The following is a 13,469-nucleotide window of genomic DNA, read 5'->3' as shown; positions in this document are numbered from 1 at the left end:
TACAGTCCTAAAAATTTTTAACTTTATATGTTAAATTAAGCTGATTAACAAGTTCATTTTATGTTTATTTTATTTTGTTATAAAAAAATGAAGAAAAATATAATATGCTTTTTCATTCTTTCTATTTACTCGTTTAATTAAATATTTAATCTGGATAAATCAAATTTGCTAGTAGGTTTTTTTATTATTATTAATTATTTTCCCTGTTTTTTATTTTGTAAGTGATTCATTTGCTGTATTTTATAACAAGGTTGGACTTATTTTGACAACATTCTTCACATTTAGCCAATTAGTCATCTTTTCCCTCTTACATAAGAAACCACTTTTCTATTTACACAAGTTTCTAAAGAAACTGAAGTCCAGAACATTTTGACCCAAACTTCCCCACCCACTGTTTTATCACGATAATGTCAGTCAGCGGCACAGCTTTGAAGACAAACAGGGTTTCTTTTTACACTTTCATTAGAGCAAATAAACTGATATCCTTTCACTCCAAAGAGATTCATGGCTGAACACCATGTTTGGTTGAACCCTTTGTCCCGGTCAGGAAGGCCACAGGCCCTGGTAGAGATCTTCAGGAATGTTCTGGTCATGTTCAATTTGATAAATTGTTCTGGCTTTAGAGCCGGAAAAACTTAGTGCCTTAACCTCCCACTGTCTTCATGAAAAGGTGAATTCTTAGTCTGCTCTAGCTTAAAGATCAATCCTCTGGAAGTTTTTGGGAACACTATTCTTGTATTTCTGGACAGCTGGAAGTGAAAAATGTGAACCAACATTCGTCTCTTTGGACTATTTCCCAACAGCCCACAGTTTGTGAGTCAGATGTGATGTTCTGTTCCGCAGGAGCACCTCAAGGAACAGTCCTCCTCCCCTTTTATGTTACTGTGTACACATCGAGCTTTAGTTCCAACTCCTCCCACTGTCACCTGCAGAAGTTCTCAGACGCCGCCGTCTTTGTTGGTTGAATATCTGAGGAGAACGAGCCGGAATTAGGGGGTATTCACCAACTTTATGGACTGGTGTGGATAAAACCACCTGTTACTGAACAAAGTAAAACTTCAGTACTATCAACAATGAGTATCATTAATTTCAATATTTGAGAAAATCTAGATTAAACATATACTCTGTTTGGTGACCCTTTAAAATGTAATGAAGATTTTCTCTTAACCCATAAATGTCAAAGTGGAAGCTATAAAAAAAAAAAATCAACAAAAAAATGAACTTCAGATTCAGATAAATTCAAAAATACAAACATAAAAATCACAAAAACTGTTATTTTCCATGATAATTCTACGATAATAAACATGAATCAATTATTTGAAAACTTTATTAGCAGCATCCTTTTGACAGTCTTTTACTGATTATTCTGCATTATTATGGTCTGTGGGAACAACAAAAATCCATATTTGGACCAAAGACTCCCTAAATGTGTCTTATTTTGAAGTGGAAGGCTTTCCTTCTCTTTTCTCACTGGATCTTTTCTTCCAAAATAAACTTTCCAAACTCATTTATTCATCATTAACTTTGTTAGATGAGAGTTTCAATTTAGCGGTCGGTGCAGCTGATGCAACGATGCAATGTGACAGAGCAACGTGACATGTGTCAAGAATGAGTCAGATGTAATGGAGGAAATCCTGTCGTTTTCAAAAATAAGGGTGCATATTCAGATGGGACACATTTGGTTGAGTTAAAAGGAACCAGAGTTCATTTCCCCGATAATATGGAATGACCCATCTTCTGAGGTGGTCTCGAATAGATTCTAATCAGAGCGAGCTCTGAGTTTTTTTTGGTCTGAATAGACTGAGCTAACCGACCACCGTTGCCAGGCATTATGGGATGTAAACAGAGTAAACAACGACAAGACACAGCAACTCACTGAAATGTGGTGGGATGAATTTCGGCTCATTAAAAACAACTTTTAAAGTGATATATCAAGTTTGAATAAGTGAACTGTTCAGACAAAGATTGCAAAGCTTAGGATTTTTGCTGCTTGTTGTTTTGCTCCGCCCTCGTAAATTCTGGCCAATGACTGAAGAGATTTTGAGTCGATCAAAACAGTATAGTCTGGTTGAAATTCAGTCTGAATACAGTCCAAAAATAAGGTTCAAGACTCTGTCAAACAGACATTTCCAGTCTGAATTCACCCTAAAACTTCCTTCAGAATCAGATTATAACGAAAATGTAAAATAAAATCACTGAGAAAATAAAAAAAAAAAACAATAATTAAATGGACATCTTATTAAAATCATATTATGGATATAGCTGAGGGGAAGAGAAAGGGTTTTAATATGGAAGAGATTAGACAGATAGGAAGGAGTCATGTTGTGCAGGGCTATGAAAGTGTAAAGAAGCTTGAATTTAATCCTAAAAATAACGGTTCTGACTTGACAAGCCACAGTAGCAGCACATCCAGCACTATGACATCCTCCATGCAGGGACGCTACGGTTGATCACTTCTCTCCACAGCTTTTGGACTGTGCAATCCATCACTTCACAGACACACGTCCAATACAGATTGAACATCACGAGTGTAACTTCATATCTTTCAAAATATGTTTACAACTAAAGGTACAAAATGTTAAAAAGTCCTATTATTGCACTTCTCTCTGCGGTAACAATGGGATTTCCCCAAAGTGAAATCAATGAAGTCTCTGATCTTCTGGTGAAGGTAGGAATAAACCAAAAGTGTTGGTGAATGGAGGTAAAAACTTTTACAAAATCCCCCAAAAACTTTGGCATCAACAAGGTTTTGCTTAATAGCAATAAACAGGAAAAAATGTCGAACAACATTTCCAGAGTTTGTCAGATTTCTCAACTGTACTCCAACAGAACGTCAATGCTTCTTAAGTTGCTTCACTTCAACCAAATGAGAAATATCAGCTGGTTAAATGTGTCATTTCCTTATTAGACAAAGGAAAAGGTGAGTCTTGTTATCTGAAAGCCAATCGTGCGTGTTGCAACCCTAGTGAATAATTTATGTCTAAATGAGCATGAATAAAATATGGATGAGTTCTTTATCAAACACGTGGCAGCAGGACTGTCTTCTTGAAGTGTCACATGACTGTCAGTCAACGCTGTGATCTCTGTTTAAATGTCTAACCTGTTCTTTATAACCAAATTGCACGTGGTCATGTTTCAAAGGTGTTCCTGTGCGTGGGAAGATGAAAGGATGAAAACAAACACGGACGAGATGCTTCATCCCTGCAGGGAAAAACGAGGCAGTGAGACCCAAACGCAATAGTTCCAGCTGTGCAGTGACCTCACAGTGACTCAGAGCACACGGACTCACACTCACAACGGCTGCTTTTTGTAGGAATCGTGGTTAATTAACTAATTTAGACAATTAATAGACATTGGTTAGTGTTGGGTCAGCACAACACAGCCGGTGCTGTGTCAACAAGGATCAGGAGATTTTAGTTCAAGGTAGGGCTGCCACGATTAGTCGACTAATCGACTGTTAAAATATTTGACAAGTAATTTAATAGTCGATTAGTCGTTACTTTATGTTATATGAAGTCAGTGTATAGTAAAGTTGAAATTTATAATAACATTCTGCTAGTTTTTTAGGTAATTTGGGATTTTTTCAGGTTTTTAGGCTAATTTGGAGTTTATCTTATATTTCAGCCGCATGCTAGCTTTTTAGCTAATTTAGGATTATTTTCAGTTTTTAGGCTAATTTGGAGTTTAGCTTCTTTTTCAGCTGCATACTAATTTTTAGCTAATTTAGGATTTTTTTTCAGATTTTGGGGCTAATTAGGAGTTTAGCTTATATTTAAGCTGCATGCTACCTTTTTAGCTAATTTAGGATTACTTTCAGGTTTTTAGGCTAATTTGGAGTTTAGCTTCTTTTTCAGCTGCATACTACTTTTTAGCTAATTTGGGATTTTTTTTCAGATTTGCGAGCTAATTAGGAGTTTAGCTTATATTTCAGCTACGTACCAGCTATTTTGGCTAATTTGTGATTTTTTTTTCAGTTTTTCAGGCTAATTTGGAGTTTAGCTTATATTTCAGCCTCCTGCTAGCTGGTATGGCTAACTTAGAAGTTTTTCAGTTCCTTAGGCTAATTTGGCATTTAATTAATATTATATCTGGCTATAAACTTCAGTGTTTTTAGCTATCAATTTTAGCATCTTCAGCTATCAGCACTAGCATATTCAGCAGCCAAATTCAGCTTACAGCATTCATACTAGCATTATCACAGGTAATACTATACATCTAGTTTTTTGTTAGTTTAAAGTTAATGATGGTTAAGATCTGTGCTTTACATCCAGTTTGCACATGACCCGATTAGTCGATTAATCTGAAAAAAAAAAGAATAATCTGTGATTAGTCAACTATTAAAATCATTGTTTGTGGCAGCACTAGTTCATGGGGAATTTTACTGGTGAAGGGTGTTTCCTTCAGTTCGTGTCTTTCTTCTCTGACAGCGTCACCATGCAAGAAGGAAATATAACATGAAGTAATGCAATTGATAAATATGTGGAAGGGCTTTCTCAAAACTGTAATAACCTCTTCAGAACTAAGAAGGAACATTATTGTTGCAGAAAAAGGCAAAAGAAAACAGTAAAGTCATAAATGTGACTTAAAGTAGGATAAAGCTGGGACACAACTGGGGAACCTGATTCTATATGATAAGATAAGATAAGCTGTTGTTTGTCCCTCGGTGAGGAAATTTCCACATTGCAGCTATACCGTTTACAAGTAGAGCATAAAAATAAAAAAATAAAAAAACACAGTAGTGCAATTCAAAAGAAAACATAATGCATCACTTATTTACAGAGAGGAAGGTATTACATTATTGCACCATACGTCAGAATAAAAGTGCAAAAAGTGCTTCACCTCATTGTGTTTTCTGTTTCAGCAGCTGTCTTTTTGATGCAGATCTGAAAATTCTGCAAGGATTGTTTACCTCATCGTTTGTCTTGTCTTAAGTCTTCCGAACAGTTTTTCTTTTTTCTTTTTTTTTGTAAGATCTGACTGAAAGTAATCGAGTCTGCAGGGGATGAAGTCATGAATCAGCTTCTCCAAATTCTTGTCTGAACTTGGAGTCTGAGTCACTTTATTTAACCAAGATGAAAAAAAACAGAACAAAATGTTGATGTAACCTCAAAGGGAGACTGACGGTTGGGTTTGAGCATTTCATGACACAAAGACTTTTGGTTTGAAGTCCCCAGAACTAAGACCAGTTGTAACATTTCCTGCTTCCTTCTGGTTTCCTAAAAAGCAACCATCGTTTAAAGGGCCAATGCCGTGCTCTTCTTAACCCTTTCAGAGTAACGTCTATCCATATTTATGATCATATATTACCTCTGGAACACTAAAGAGCAAATTATCTTTGATCATATATTACTTCTGGAACACTAGAGAGCAAATTATCTTTGAAAGTTTTTTTTCCTAACCCTGAAGTAGGATGACATCACCTTGTGAGAACCACTCGTTTTGTGGGTTGGAAGGGGCTGGTGCTCAGAGCACAGGTTTTTAGATGATTACTTAGAAATGCATGAAAGAATCAAAATACCACTTTGGGTTTAGTGAGAACAGTATAATACATATAAAAGCTCAAAAGGTTGATTTTTTTTTTACGGCACCTTTAAATGAGAATTAATTGGTCTAAGAGAGTTATGACCCAAATTACAATTAAATTTCCCTTCCTCTCAGGGTCAGATTCTTTTAAAACACACATTTTAAATTAGCTTTTTCAAAATTCTGTTTTTATATTCTGTGTTTTATTGTGAAGCACTTTGTGATTTTTATCTTGAAAGGTGCTATATGAATAAAGGTTAGTATTATTATTAAAATGTGAAGAAAACATTTTCTTTTTACTTTTATTTGTCAATTTTCTGTCTTTTTTATAATGTTATTATGGGATGGCAGAAACAGATTCTAATCTGAATCCTTTATTTATTTTATTTTATTTATTTTACTTTATTTACAGTGTGGAAGATGACCTTACAGTGTGAAACTGTCCTCATTCTTATCATTATTCGCTTCACTTTGAGCCTCCATGCTGCCTTCAGCTCGCTCTGCTGTGTGTACGTTTAAATACAAGGGTTAAGGTTAAAAAAGCGGTCACGGAGCTCATCGTCCTGCCCACCTGACAGGCTGTCAACAAACAAACATTTCCACAACATGTTTGGCATCATGTTGCAGCAGCTCATCCATGTGCACGTGATTTAAGAGGAAATCTTCCGCTAACTGCTAAAAATATGTGGTGATGCATACATGTAAATACTAATAATTGCATTTCTATGGCTTTAGTGTTTTCACTTTTACATCCCATGTTGAATGCAAATGTTTTCCTTGGAGGGATGGATGTGAGGATGCAAATGAACGACATTTTGCAGAGTTTATGGTTTAGGAGACGACCTTTAGGAATGCTGTAAGTCATCCTGCTGAGCGTTTAGGAGCCACATCCATCATTCTAGGCATGCTGGGAAGTAAAAACATTTCCAAAACACACTTATCTCCGTCCCGTCCTTTCAAAGCTGATGCTTGCTCCTGGAGAATTTCCAGCTGTCGGAGCGTCTCCTGCTTTGAAGTCGGCTTGTAAACAAGCGGCTGCAGACTGTTTGGAGTGGATTCTCGGTGTGATCTTTAGCTTGAAGGTGTGAAACGGGTTTCCTAACATCCAGAACAAACATGTTAAAAAAAACACCAGCGTCAGAGAGTGTGTTTTCTAGTGACACCGTTTGATGAAGGTCTTCTCAAGAACCTGCTTTGGCTTGTTCGTTTGTGCGTCTGCTTTGCCTGATTACATTAAACTACTTTGCTTATTGTCTCCAAAAGAATTTTTTTCCAAAATTCCACTTTTTCAAAACTATCTGATCAGGTATAAGATCATATCCTAGGAGCTTTATCCGAATAAACCTGTCCCTTAGAAGAGTCACAAATGGGACAGCAGAGGTGGTATGTGTTGCTATAATTTACAGGTTTCAGCGCACAAACACTTTAATCACAACAACAATGCAGACAGATGAAGGTCTTAAGGTTTTCTTGAGATTTGTTGATTTTGTGCAGAAAGGTCAAAATGTGTGAACTTTTATCCAAGTGTTCATAAAAATATGGAAATAAATTTTATAAGGAACATTTGTTCGAGCAACATTTTAAGAAAATCCCTAATTTCTCTCAGTACATCAGCTGTTAACTGAACTACAACACCCATCATGCTTTGCTTTTTACTTTTTACTCAATGACGACCTCTGAAAGTGTAAAAGAGATTAAACAAAATATCATAAAATAGTAATAAATGTAAAATATGCTGTAAATAAAGTTATTTCAAACAGGATAGAAGGCAGAATGAGTGTAAAAAAATATCTGTGAAAACTATTAGTGTTTTTGACTTAACCCTTCGTAGTCTCTGCTCACACTGGTTCATATTCCAGTCATTTACAGTGACGCTGACCTGCCATTCGTACAGTTTTTGTCCAAAATGTAACCTAAAGATTATAAAAAAGTTATTTGGTTTGAAATTTTAGGTTTAATAAACATAACAAGAGGTATGACATATGATTGTGAGAAACTTTGTAATAAATCTTTGAGAATTGTAAATAATTTTTGAATTATTTTGACCTTGAAATTTTTTTTTTTTTAATTCATTTTGTCTCTACACGCTTGATCTTTGTTGTAAACCTGTTTGTGCTCATTTTTTGCGATTTTTATCATGTAAAATTTACAATTTGGAATTTTTTTGGTACAGTTTCTGGTTTATTGTGTAACTTTGTGTCATATAATGAAATATGTCAGAAAAAACAGGAGTTTGTGGTTGTACTATCAAGTAATGTTCAAAAAAGTGTTGCAAAAGTAAATAATTAGAGTAGAAAACCCCTCTAGTGAGGATTCAGCACAATCCTCATCATTCTAGCCGCTTCTATGACAAAGAAAGATTGTTTATTGTGTTGATGGACAAAGAGCCATTGTTGTCATCTAAAAATAAAGCTGATGGGATAAAAGGGTAACAGGGTATTGGATGTCAGGTATTGTTTGTGTGTGTGTGCATTCCTGCTTTTTATTCTGAGAGTTGCTGTCATTGAAGTCCTGATCCCGTCTCATCTGAAGGGAAACAGCTGCAGCAACTCAAGGCCTTGTTGAAAACACACAGCTGAAATACTCCACCAAAGAAAAGGTTTTTTTATGTTTTTCACTCTATGTTTTTCTCATGATGGAGGACACACAAGAAATAAAGAAATTTAGGATTAAAATTAGGTGTTTGAGTACTCAAATCGTTGTGAATCAAGGCAAACAAAAAAATAATTTAGTGTCTTCAGACTTTAAAACCCTTCATGGTCACAACAGAACTTTTATTCAGTTATAAAAGCAGTGTCTGCCCAAATATAGTTAATTTTTCATATTTGTATCAGTTTTTGAGGGATGCTCATTAACTAATAGTAGCACAAAGTTGAAATTGGTGGAATTTTTTTGTGTAACCAACACAAAGATGTGTGCCAATAAGTCGTGTCATTATACTGTTATATTACCACTCTGGCAGCAATATTTAAAAGGAAACCTGTTATTACATCCATTACAGGGTAAAACTTTGCTTATGTAATGATGTAAGTTTGTTGAATAAAATAGGAGACACAAAGGTTTGTGTTCCTCACTTGTGTTTTAAAAAAACAAATTTGCTTTCAGTAAAAGTGTCTTTGCTGCTAAAGAATACAGAAGGGGATGCTACTGCTCATTAAGTCATTAAAAAATATTTATTTCTGTTGCTAAAATACTTGAACGTTAATATTTTCTCCATTTTTGATTCATTTAAATTTTTATCAATACAGATTTAGACCAGGGGTCGGCAACCTTTAACGGTAAAAGACCCATTTGGACTTGTTTGAAACCGATCAAAACCTAGAAGGAGACACATAGATTTACTTTAGCCTTTAAGAAATATGGATGATTCATTACCATTTAAAAAAAAATTATAAATATGATTTTTTCCTATTTTTTGGCACGATCGAAAGCAAACAAACTAGCATTTCTCAAAATGTGATGCTTTTTTTCTTCATTTTTACCTTTTAGTAGGTAAAAATGAGTAAAAATAGTAGATGCCAAATTAGCCAAAGAAATTAGTTTGTTGCTTAATTACTAGCTAAACTCCAAAATAGCCTAAAATATCGCTAAATTTATCGCTAAATTTTTAGCTTGACTCCAAATTAGCATAAAAAACTCAGTAGAGGCCAAATTAGGCAAACAAAAAAAAAACTAACTTGTTGCTTAAGTACTAGCTAGACTCCAAAATAGCCTAAAATTCATCAGTAAACTAAGTTACTCAAAAATGTTAGCCTGTTGCTAAAATAGAAGCTAAACTCTAAATTAGCCTAAAAAAAATCTCAGTTACTTTAGACAAATTACACAAAAATTTTAGCTTATCGCTAAATTATTAGCTAAACTCCAAATTAGCATAAAAAACTCAGTAGAGGACAAATAGGCACAAAAAAAATAGCTAACTTGTTGCGTAATTACTAGCTAAACTTCAAAATAGCCTAAAATTCCTCAGTAAACTACATTACTCAAACATGTTAGCCTGTAACTAAAAAAGAAGCTACACTCTAAATTAGCCTAAAAAAATCTCAGTAGATGTAGACAAATTACACAAATTATCGCTAAATTTGGACAAAATCAGATAAATGTTCATGATTTACTTTCTTTATTGACCTGATTGTAGTTACTTTAATTAACTATTTTTGTTCAAATCTAAAATAATAATTCTTCAAAATGATACATCTAGTATATTGTCTTATTATATTCTGAGACAATAAAGAAAAAAAACTTAATTAAAAGTAACTTCAAGTCAAATTAGTCAGAGGTCTGAGTCCTTTTTACTCAAACTTAAATGATATCTAAAAACTAAGCTACTCTTACTGTGGTATAATTTTAAATGCACGTACCACCTCCGCTCATAGCCATTTTTTTTAAATAAATGACTTACAGAAACAGTAACAGAGCTTGGCTCAGCCAGTCCTCTAATCTGCAGCTGCAGCATTCTCGGTTGCATTTATTCAAATGTTTTGGCAAAGGAAGATCCCAATTGCTTTCTTCTCTAAAAGCTTTATTTCAGTTACACTTGAACTGATCTCAACGTTGAGGTACTTTCCACTGAAAAGCACCAGCTGAGGGGGGGCAAATAAAAGTCCCGCCCAGTTTCACCGGAAACTGTCAATCATTTATTATTTTCATTTTTTATCTCAGCATCATTTTATTGTTATTATTTGAATGGTAACAGCCTATCATCATCCTGTTGTTTTCTTATTCGAGTCTTCTGAGCAGATCACCACAGTCTGTGGTTTCTGAGCCTAAAGAGGGATTTTTCTGGATCCTCGCGGGTATTTCAAGAAGTTAATTTGAGAGCATGGTGGAGCCACACTGGGCTGATGATGAGAGATAACTAAAAACCACAACTGTAATCCAACCACAAACCTAAAAGCTGCTTTCAAAAGAACCTGGCGCCTCACCTGTATCTAACTTCAATGCGTCCAAACACTCCCACTCAGGAGGTCTTAGAACTACAATCCCTCTAAACCCTAAACTCTATTTTTATACAAACTCCAGTGAAAAAAGCACAACGCAATCCTCTAAATCTTTGGTTTTTCTTGAACGTGAGGTTTAAATGAACACACAAACTGACCACAACTTTTTCAAACTGCATTATGTGGAGAAACACGTAATGAGCTGGAATGATGCGTCTTCACCTGCGTCGTGCTGACTATTGTAATGGAGCCCATCATTACTGCCGCGGTGTCACCTTGTTTGTGCCACATGTCCGCACAAAAAGGAGCCCTCAGCAACAGTCGCTGTTGATGGACATCAATGTTGTGAAACTCATTTCTTACCTTGAACTTCCAAGGATGTATTTCCTCAGAGTCCACATTTATTTGGAAATTTATTTTACAATGCCAGTGCAGATGATTTAAGAGGAATGTGATCCTCCAAAATACGGGTTTCAGCTCACATGCAAGTGAATCCTGGTGCCATTCACTACAGTGTGACGACAAAGTGACTTTTCACTGGATCAAAGAAGGAATTTAACCAAAGGGAATGTAATGCATTGCTTTAAAAATAAATAAATAAATAAAAACGTAAACATAACGTTAAATTAGGGATTTCACATCACCTGGAAAGTAAAAAATACAGAAGTTTTTCAATCTGTTTGAGACAAGTTCAAATCAAATTGAACTAAACTCTTATAAAATTAATTGATCTCATCAATATTGGAAAATACCATTTGGATTTAGGCATGGTGATTTACTATCATAGTGGACAACACACATGTAATACAGTAAAAATGATCAACCATCATTTCACTGTCCAATGTGTGGAAATGCTTTAAAAGTCATGTGACCAAACAGTGTGGTAGAATGTTCTAATAATGTTCCATTTGAATTATTTAGATGTGGAAAAACAACAGTGGGTTGAACTTTATGAAACTAAAATGTGAACATTCATTCTTGTTTGTACTTATATTTCATTTACATTTCATTAACTTGCAAGAAATTCAAGGAATCTGGAAAACTTCACCTGCACTGTTCATTATTAGGTATTTATCTCTGAGTCACAATGGTTGATCTTTTTCCCAATTTCAATCAGTTGTTTAAAAAATGAATCCATCCCTCTTCAGAACTCACTGAATCCCTCTCAGGGTCACAGGTTTGCTTGAGTCAACCCAGATTCTGTAGGGCGAAAGCGGGGTACACCCTGAACTGGACCACACAAGAAGACTTTAGAAGCAATTCAGAACACCAATCAACCCATGAAGCGTGTTTGTGGACTGTGGGAGGAAGCCGGAGTTCCCAGAGAAAACCCACATGTGCACAAGAGGAACATGCAAACTCCACACAAAGAACCCAGCTGAGACCCAAACCATGGAGCTCTAACCACTACATTGACTTATTGTAAACTTATTGTAACTTTTTTTGGTGCAGAGGCCTCAAATTTCGGTTCTTTAGTCCAAAGTGATTTACAGATAAAATGTCAAACCAACAGACAATCTCTGTCAGCTTTGAAAAAATCCCTTTGCCTTAGGAAGCACCTATCTGACAGACTTCAGATGACATGAGAGTTGTTGTTTCATTTTTCATTCTAACACATCATTGCACCACGTCAATATTCAGTAGAGCGCTGGCAAAGGTCTTGTTGTTGTAAGAAAAAGACTGTGGTTCCAGTAAATGTGTTGGGACCAGACTGAGAGGAAAGTACCCGAAATCCCACATCGGTCAAAGCTGACAATTATTTTTTGATTCGGTAATCTAACTAATCATTGACTCTCATCGTCTTACCAGGGAAAACTATTAAAATAGTGTTTTTAACTATGAAAGAAAGTATTAACTTAATTTATCTCACAATTCAAAGCATTCAAGCTAAACTGTAATATTTTTTCAATATTTATTGTAATGTTTCTTTTTCTTGTGTGGTTTAGCTTTCTGTTGGGGGGTACCAAAGTAATCAACCTGCACAACCTGCACCCTCATCGGAAGCACCCAGAGAGGTGAAGGAAACAGTCCTAGTTGAGTTGATGCTGGAGCCTGGGAACTGTTGAAGAAAGGGACAGAAACTTTAAGCCTAAATAACCTTCAACCTCCTCCTATTTTCACAGCCACTTTGAATTGATCCCTCAATTCAACCAGTTTCTGAGAACGTGCATTGAATTTACTTCAGGAATCTTCAAAGGTATGCAGTCATACTTAAAAAAACAGTCCCCTAGCTTCATACTTCCTTTATGCCACACATACTTTAAATTTATACGCCGTAGATACACTCGACTTCTTTCGTTTTTGGACTCTAAACTGCATCACTGCAAAGTATCAGATCTAAACTTAAATCAAGGACAATCTAGAGAATTCAACTGATGTCTTGATCTGATAGTAGGATGTGTAAGACCCGCATACATCGTGTTTGAACTACGATAACAATGACCAACTACCTCTTTAATCTTTGGCATGTCACGAGCTGTCAAAGGAAGATGTCTGGAAGCAAAGACACTCATACTGATTTTAGTAAATAATGTAAATAATCCAGCACTCACTCATCTGAAAAACAAGCATCAAACTTTAAGAAACTTGTTTTTTTCTGATCCATTTGACCTTTTAAGCCAACTAAGAAAATGTCTGGCAGATCAGTTGGATTAAAACATGTAATGCTAGGTTCACACTAGGCTCAGAAACGCACGTTCAAGCAACTATTTCCAATTAAAAGTCTGTGTAAACGCCCGTAATTGCATGTTTTGGGCTTTCGGGTTAAAAACCTTGAAAAACTAAATCAGCGTTCAGTGCATTCTTGAACGCTCATCACATGCTCTGTATGTACATAGCTTGAGACAAAGTATGACTGAGATTTGAAGATGGAGTTTTTTTATTTATTTACAATCTTCTAGCAGAACGAACTGGAGATCTGAATCCCACAAAAATAGTTTTAAATAAAATAAACAGAACTTGAACAGACTCACATGTGGACCCTTTAGTCCTTTTGGTTGGATTTGAGAA

This window comes from Oryzias melastigma, linkage group LG16, assembly GCF_002922805.2.
Source record: "Oryzias melastigma strain HK-1 linkage group LG16, ASM292280v2, whole genome shotgun sequence".
Taxonomy (NCBI): domain Eukaryota; kingdom Metazoa; phylum Chordata; class Actinopteri; order Beloniformes; family Adrianichthyidae; genus Oryzias; species Oryzias melastigma.
Note: the sequence above shows the minus strand (reverse complement) of the source record.